At 34.4% G+C, this 9,513-nt stretch overlaps 1 pseudogene; it reads left to right on the forward strand.

Moving 5' to 3' along the window:
- The first annotated feature begins 1,347 nt into the window (after positions 1-1,347).
- On the forward strand, positions 1,348-3,243 carry LOC125829132 (uncharacterized; annotated as a pseudogene).
- The last annotated feature ends 6,270 nt before the right edge of the window (positions 3,244-9,513 follow it).

The raw sequence follows: 9,513 nt of genomic DNA on the forward strand, positions 1-9,513 counted from the left end.
AATATATACATGTAAAACTAGAGATATACACTAATCTTGTTTGTACCTTCTTTTGTTCTCGATCTTCCCTTAAATAGTTTTCTTCCACATGATCAGCTCGTGGATTTTGAACTAGATAAGTCTTAGTCAACTTCTCCAAGAGCTAAGACCTATGTAATAAAGGAAAATAGAAACGTTTTGTTTAGACTGGCTAGATAACTTTTTTTAATAGTATTATGGTTCTTCAGTCTTTGGACTTTATATGTTTATAAACATGGTCTTCCTAGTCTTCATAACAAGTTGAGGACTGTTGGTTTCTCACCCACAATTACTTAGTATGTAAATATGTTTCTGGCTGAATGTTTCAAAATTCATTATACCAGCAAGGCTTGTTATTATTGGGTAGATATTCAATTGACCGGGTGATAGCTAGTACAAGTTGTAAATTGAGCCTCTGTCAATTTATACATGGATTAGTATGACTACATTTAGGAGAAAATAAAATATCTTAACAAAAGTATATATTTCTCTGATGAAGATCTCTTACACATGAAGCTTATTAGCATACAACTAGAAAGTGATTTGCAGGATGCATGCCCCTTGAACTTAATTCATACATTCCCAATAAGATTAACATCATTACAAATTTTTAGTATATTTGATTGTTGTTGTCGTAAACGTTTAGTTGTTTGAATATCAAACCTAAGATCTGCAAATGATTGATAAGACTATTCTTCCACGAATATTAGCGTAAATATTGGACATTCTCTTTGTTTGATGTAATTTACTCGAGCAAACAGTAGAGACTGACTGTTTATTTAAACACCTATTCCTTTCTTCCACTATTTCATCCTCTTTTTTTCTCACACTTGGGACTTGTTCCAGTTTCTAAAAATCCATGGACAAGAGCTTGTCATGGTTGCCAAGTTCTTGTTCTCTCTTTCAGTAGATGCCATTTAAATGGACTGATCTATAAAGATAGAACAAGAAAAAAAATACTACCTCATTTATTGGGACTAGCTTCATTGAAAATTCCAAGGCACATTTGCAAAGTTCTTGCTTTCATCCACAGCAGGTAGGTTTTGTCTCTGTTAAAAGATAAATGTGGATAGTCTATTATCTATGGACTAGGCTCAAAATGATCCTATTTCTTTCATATGGAGCACTAATAGTCTATATTCTTTGATAAAATGGTGCACTTTTCGTCCTAACTTTAACACCCTTATCTTTTAACAGAGATAAAACCTACCTGATGTGGATGAAAGTAAGAACGTTGCAAATGTGCCCTAGAATTTTCAATGAAGCTAGTCCCAATAAATGAGGTAGTATTTTTGTTCTTGTTCTATCTTTATAGATCAGTCCATTTAAATGGCGTCTACTGAAAGAGAGAACAAGAACTTGGCAACCATGACAAGCTCTTGTCCATGGATTTTTAGAAACTGGAACAAGTCCCAAGTGTGAGAAATGAAGAGGATGAAATAGTGTAAGCAAGGAATAGGTGTTTAAATAGTTATTTTATAAACAGTCAGTCCCTGTTTGCTTGAGTAAATTACATCAAACAAAGAGTATGTCCAATATTTACGCTAATATTCATGGAAGAATAGTCTTATCAATCATTTGCAAATATTATGTTTGATATTCAAACTACTAAACGTTGACGACAACAACAATCAAATAAAATAAAAATTTGTAATGATGTCAATCTTATTGGGAATGTATGAAGTTCAAGGGGCATGCATCCTGCAAATCACTTTCTAGTTGTATGCTAATAAGCTTCATCTGTAAAAGATCTTCAACAGAGAATTATATACTTTTGTTAAGATACTTTATTTTCTACTAAATGTAGTCATACTAATCCATGTATAAATTGACAGAGGCTCAATTTACAACTTTTGACTTGTACTAGCTATCACTCGGTCAATTGAATAATTACTCAGTAACAACAAGCGTTGCTGGTATAATGAACATCGAAACATTTAGCCAGAAACATATTTACATACTAAGTAATTGTAGGTGAGAAACCAATAGTCCTCAACTTGTTATGAAGACTAGGAAGACTATGTTTATAAACATCTAAAGTCCAAAGACTGAAGAAACATAATACTAAAAGTTCTCTAGACAATCTAAAAAAAAGGTTCTATTTTCCTTTATTACATAGGTCCTAGCTCTTGGAGAAGTTCACTAAGACTTATCTGGTTGAAAATCCATGAGTTGATCATGTGGAAGAAAACGATTTAAGGGAAGATCGAGACCAAAAGAAGTACAAACAAGATTACTGTATATCTCTAGTTTTACATGTATATGTTTTGCTACAACTGGTATGAGTTAAGAGGGAAGAGAACGGAGGTTAGAGATTAGGAGAAACACATGAGAGGGCTATGACTAGTAAAAAGTTTCACGATGGTTAGGAATATGACTGAAAGTCCACCACTTTAACAAATAATAAGGATTATTAGTGCTCCTGGAAAATAAATAGGATAATTTTAAGCCTAAGTCCAAAGATAGTGGACTATTTTGAGCCTTTACTCTTAAAGTTAGGACTAAACTATTTTATCAAAGAATAGGGACTAGCTCCATATGAAAGAAATAGGATCATTTTGAGCCTAGTCCATAGATAATAGACTATTTTGAGCCTTTTCTCTTACACCATCTACAACTACACATACTTAAAAAAAACTAATACTATTTCAATTACTCTTTGGTCTTTAAAATTCAAGAACGACTGATGTTTACACAATATATCACCTAAATTGCAATGAAGGCTTCAAAGTAATTAGAACCACCCTTTTTCTTTCCCTTTTCAGCATTTTTTGTAATTTTGAAGAACTACCAAACATAATGCAATCTGCAACACTAGAGCAAGAAGTAGCATCTCTGAATGCATCACTTATCCTAGATTTTTTTTCCTGTTTTGACAGTAGCACAAAAGACATTTGTAGATATATCACGAGATTCACTGACTTCATGAACCCTCCATTCTGAGCATGTTTACAACTACTCGAGATTTTAGCATATTTTGAAGTCTTTTAAAGATGTGGTATCACAGACAACCCAAGCTACATCTTGGCAACATGCCTGAGTTATCGACTGATGAGTAGTCATAGAAAAATTCATAAAGGACAACGAAATTGACTTGATGGAATTAGAAAAAAGAATATACCAGGCCAGATTCACAAACATTACAAGATATTTAATTTGGAGTTGGATGTATCATCATTTGTAAATGCTATCACCTCTAGAAATGCTGCCAGATACACTTTATGAGCATTGAAAGCCTATGCCGCTATTTATTTCATATTTTCATGTGGAAACTACTCTTTATGAAACTTAAAAATAACTTACCTTGTGTGTGAATACCCTTTTTGCTATTCTGACTCTTTCACAAAAACGTGTCTGTGATAACACTCACTCCCCTGATGTAGCTATGGTTGTTTTATGCTTTATTTGCTTGTATTCAGTATCTCGAGGCCTTTTAAAAGTAAAATGTGGCAGATTGACTAGAATTTTTAAAAAAACAAATGTCGAGCACAGATTTCTTATCATTAAGTAATATTGAGCGCAATATAATTAAATAGGTATAAGATCAATTCAGCAGATCACAGTATAGATATAATACCAAAAAAAATGTATAAGATGTTTGTACATTCAAACACATCTTGATTCCTCAATACCATCCACAGCTTAGTAGCCCATCTTCACTATTCCAAAATACCACATCAAAAGAAGGAGCTTTAAAGTACGACCTTTGAAAACAAAAAATACACCAATAAATTAAGGAGTTAAAATTTAGAACAATAAGATATTGATGGTTTCACATCTTGAACTTTTGTTTCTCGTCTTTCTCTTATTCTGTGGTTTGGTTTTCACTAACATAGAAAATTACAACAACCTGCTCACCATTCACGCCATGTATCTAACAATGTCGAGAAATATCATAAGATATAGTGAGAAATTAATTATGAGAAATGCCATAGTTGGAACCATTATTATGTAGTTGAGGATTAAAAACAGGGAATGGATTATGGGGTCTCACAAACTAATATTTACATACCCTCTTCCAAGATGAAATACAATCTTGCTTATATGCTTGAAATAGTTAATGCAAATACCCGTCCAATTATTGAATAACATGTATTTGAAAAGGAAAGGATTCCAATATATTTTTTGAAAAGGAAGTTCACAGTTAATGAACATTCTAAGCGAATATCGGAATTAGAATACGAACCTCGTAGCCACACAATAAAACTTCAACTACTGATATGTCAACCATCTCCTCGGGCGAACATATCCTTTCTCCCCGGTCGCTCGTGGTTGCTTTGAGCAGATAGTTAAACACCGTAATTCATTAGACTTGGCTAAACTTACAATTTATCTATAGAAAGAACTATGCACAATTTCATCTATAGTTAAGTCCATTGAAATTTAAAATCAAATCTCTAAAAGAAAATCTTTCTCCAATCAAAAGTTCAATCTTTTTCTAATGAATCAAACATATCCACCAAATGCCAATAAATATATCAACATAAAAAATTTCAATAAAAAAAAATAGAATTAACGAAAATCTTAAATAAAACTCAGTCAAACATTGCATATGTTGCTAGGTTAGTAGCAACATTTACCTCTACTATATCATCAATTATATAATCTGTAGCTAGTTGAACATACTCATCACTATCAGCGAAAAATTGGTCGAGTTCTTGCTCTTGATATGGTTCATTCTCATATACTTCTTCTTCCATTACTTCTCCCATATCGTATAAATCTCTTGGCTTTAGATTCACAACAACACTCCACCCTTTATTGACAATATGCTTGAGATGCTTTGGTGTAAGGATCATGTTCTTCACGTTCTCTAGTATGAATAAATCTATCAAAATTAACACAATTAAAATTCCAACGATGCTTTTGATATCCTCTATCTCGAGTAGTATTAGCCCATTTACATTTGAAAAGCACACACTTGAACTGTCCATTGTAATTAATCTCAATAATATCTTCTAACTTCCCATAATATGGTAACTCTTCTTGCCTTAAATTTCCGTCAACATTGCTTGCAACACACGATGTTTTGGAGGTTAAGAAAACTCCACTATTCTTTGTTTTCAAACCTTCTTATCGAGCCAAAGTTCAAAATTTGGACCCATTAATGTTATATGCAGTAAATCTTCTTGCATTTACAGACGGACCTCGTGCTAAACTTTAAATCAATAGACATTTTTTCTATTGTGTCTTGATTCATAATCTATATCAAAATGATATGGACTTCATCAAATTTGTTCAGTCCAATCAAATATAAACAATAAATAATGATTGCTTACTCACCCATTTTTTAAACCAATCAACAAACTCTTTATTAACTCTCCTCTCTATCTCTGTAGGTGAAGACTTCTTCCTCTTGAACTCCTATTTATGTATTCTCTAAATTCGCTATATGAAATTATTAAGTTAATGTTAAAGAGTATGATTAGCCTACTTCAAACATTACAAAGAAAAAGAACATAAAGTTTGTAAGAGTTACTCACTCCGCAAATTGTGTGACTATTCCACAATCCAGAAGAACACATCGATGAGCTTGTAGTTTCTGCATAGAATTTAAAGGGAAGTTTTCTGAAGCTGATGCAGGTTTACCCAATTGAGGGAAGAGAGACGAAATTCTAGAAGGCATATCAGTTGGTTCATCACGGACACGCCTAGGTTTGTTGAACCTTGTCTCAATATCCTCAATATACCAAGAACAAAAGGTAAGAGTCTCTTCAACTATATGACCCTCAGCTATACAACCCTCTGGTTGTGATTTATTCCATACATACGGCTTACAATAACCTAATTCCCTAGAAAATTAATATCCAGTAAGTGTACATACTAATTAAGGTGACCAGAATATAAATATCTATAAATTATAAATGTTAGTATTTCCAGAAAACACATAACTTTAAATTAGAAATGTTAAAGTAATGCACTGGACCTCCTAGTTTTGCTTCCTCTACTAGATGAATTGATAAATGAACCATTAGAGTAAAGAATGATTGAGGAAATAGTATCTCTAGGTGACAAAGTGTGATTATAAAGGGCTCCTGGAGAATATCAAGCTCCGAAGGATTCAAAGTATTTCTAGATAGGGCTCTGAAAAATGAGGAAAATTCCACCAAAACTGTAACTACATGATTTGGAAACACATTGCCAATTATCAATGGTAGTAACTGCTCTAAAAGAACATGACTATTAGGACTTTTCAACCCATTTTTTTTTTCGATCAACACATATGGAAATGTTGCTTGAGTAGCCATCTTGTACTTTAATATAGTTCAAAGTTGTAAGAAACAACTTTTTGGTTTCTACCTTTTTTTTTTTATATCAGTCATAAGTGAAAACACAGCTAGGTTATACGATCCATAATCCTTCAGCCAAAGATCATGCCTTATTCCCATTTCTCTTAGATCTTTGCGGGCATTAGAATTATCTTTTGATTTTGATTTATCATCCAACAATGTATATATGATATTGTCACACACATTTTTTTCAATATGCATAAAGTATAGATTATGACGCAACAAGTTGGACTCCCAATATGGAAGTTCAAAGAATATACTTCTCTTGTTCCATTGTTTAGTTGCTCGTCTAGATCTTTTCCTTCTACCATCCAACTCTACTCCTCTCCCTTCAACAATTTGTCTCAAAATTTCAGATCCTGATAATTTTAAAGGTGGATTCCTCTCCTCTGTGCTTCCATTAAAGTGTACTCGGCTTAATCTGAACATGTGATTTTTTCTCAAAAAACGTCGATGATCCATAAAACACCACTTTTTACCATGATGAAGACGACACGGTTTAGTGTCAAAGTTACAAGTGGACAGACAAAACCAGTATGTGTGTTCCAACAAGATAAGATACCTAATCCAGGAATGTCGCTAATTGTCCACATAAGAGTTGCATGCATTCTAAAAGTTTCATTCAATGACGAGTCAAATGTTTCAACACCATCATTCCATACCTCACGCAATTCCTTCACAAGTGGTTGTAAGTACACATCTATATTATATTCAGGCATTTGCTTGCCTGAGATGATCATTGATAAGATGAAGGAGGTGTGTTTCATACACATCCAAGGAGGAAGATTGTATGGGATCAAGAAGACTGGCCAAATACTATAGGTAGACCTCATTGTTCCAAAAGGATTGCAACCATCACTAGCAAGGCCCAAGAGAACATTTCGAGGATCAGAAGCAAATCTAGAGTGAGTCTGATCAAATGTCTTCCATGCCTCACCATCCCTTGGATGCCTCGTAAATCCATACGGGTTACTTTCCGAAGCATTCCATCTCATATGCTCAGCAGTACATAAATAATCTTTTCAACCTTGACTTCAATGGAAAGTAACGCAAAACCTTTGCAGCTTGCTTTTTTTTCTTATTAGGACTCCATTCAGATGTACCACAATGTTTACATACTTCCAATTTTGAATCACCTTCCCAGAATAACATACAATTTTTTGGACATGCTGGAATCTTAGTGTAGTCGAGGCTAAGTTTCTTAATTGCTTTTTTGGCCTCATAAAAAGAAGGAGGTAACTTTGCATCTGCGAATGCATCTCTCAACAAATCAGTATCATTGCATTGTCACTTAATCGACAGTGGACCTTTATATGATATAATTTTATGGGAAAATGCATAAGTACCCCCCAGCCTATGCCCAAAATTCCTGAGACACACCTAACCTTAACTAAGGTCCTATTACCCCCGAATTTATTTTATATATAATTTTCTACCCCTTTTCGGCCTACGTGGCAATATCTTGTGGGCCTAGCGCGTGTTGACAATTTTTTCAAGGATAGTGCCAAGTAGGCCGAAAAGGGATAGAAAATTATATATAATGGGGGTGGGGGGGGGGGTAATAGTAGTAAATGTTAGGGGTGTCTCGATTATGGATTTTGGGCATAGGCTGAGGGGTACTTATGCATTTTCCCTAATTTTATTAAAAACTCTAACTTTGTGTACTTGCTTCCTTCGTACAGTGTTTCACTTCCATCTTTGAGAAAATCATGAAAGTCACCAGAACCCTCCATATGCCTCTTATTTGATATTCCAGTTGAACCCAATGGTTGAGATGTCCCTACATCGACTACTTGCTGCCTATACTACCCAAATGCATCATTAATCATTGTTTCTGTTGGATTTTCTGGATAAAACACCTCCTGCGTAACAGCTCTATCTCCAAAAGACTCTAACACCTTTTTCTCACCATGAATATCCCAAGTAACATAATTATGAGGGAATGGCTTGCAAATCAAATGATAGTGCACTTCCACTCTAGTTTTCCACTTGCTAAAATGACATATAGGACATGGACATCTAATTGTATCTTCCACAGCTGCATTCTGTAATGATCCCGAACAGATTGAAATAACAAAGTATTTTTTGAGACAATTTTTGATTATATTGGTAACTGAATTGAACTACAAACTAAGCTAATAATGGAAACAACAGAAAATGGGGAAGTCGAATAGTAGCTCCATGGCTCGACAGATCTGCAAAAATAGAAGAGAGATAGAAGAGATTTAGAAGAGTTTGAGAATGAAGAAATTGGATAGAAGGAGAAAGATTTTGGAGAAGAAGATACCGTGCAATTCATGCCTCTCTATTCTGTTAGTCGGTTACATATACTGTTTAATCAAATTGGCTGAGTTGGCAAGCCTGATTAATCCCAGCCTTCGAAGCTCAGTAACTCGCGATCAATCTCAACCCTTCACGTGGCAATTATTATGACTACATTCTGAATAAACCCCAGCTCATGACACTCTACCCCTTGAAAATGATCCTTGTCCTCAAGGATCTAGGAGTCAAAATCTGGAAATTTTGCCTTGATGAACTTGTAATCCACCAAAGTTGCATCCTCAAGAGGTAACTGCACAAGAATTTTGACAAACGTTACGTTCCCACGTTTCACTAGTTTGAAGCAGAAAGGACTTCACCAACATAGCTCTGTCTCTTGGTTGGACAGCTTACAAGCAATGGATGAAAAAGCACAATATATTTTCTGTTCACTAGGTATTTCAAAATACTATACCCTTCCAGAACCTTGACAGCCAATATTCATTTGCAAAGGGAGGTTGAAAGACATCTTGATCTAGTGTGGAATCAGCTTTCTTTGGTTAAAGCTTGAACCAAAACCATTTTAAGTGCTGCCCTTATCAATATAAAATTCTTTCCATGTGGACAAGGAAATCTGACTAGTCCAAGAGCAAACATGAATTCTGGAAAATTCAGTGGTAAACTAACTCTTTCGAACCAATTGCCCAGCCAAAAGCATTTCTCAATTCCCTTATGACTTTAGCAGCACGAAAAGTCCCCTCTTCTTGATTCATGTACTCTTCTCTATTCAGCTCGATAAACAACTGGAAGGCAACATTCAAGTTTGCTTTTGATTTATTTACGCAATGAGACAAAATCATGCAACCGATCATATATTCTAAGCCAATCGAGTTGACACCTGGGTCAAAAGTAAGTCGCACATTCTTCATCAACTTAATGAGTTTGA

Source organism: Solanum verrucosum, unplaced genomic scaffold (assembly GCF_900185275.1).
Source record: "Solanum verrucosum unplaced genomic scaffold, falcon-dt-bn FXZP01000007.1, whole genome shotgun sequence".
In the NCBI taxonomy this organism is placed as follows: Eukaryota; Viridiplantae; Streptophyta; class Magnoliopsida; order Solanales; family Solanaceae; genus Solanum; species Solanum verrucosum.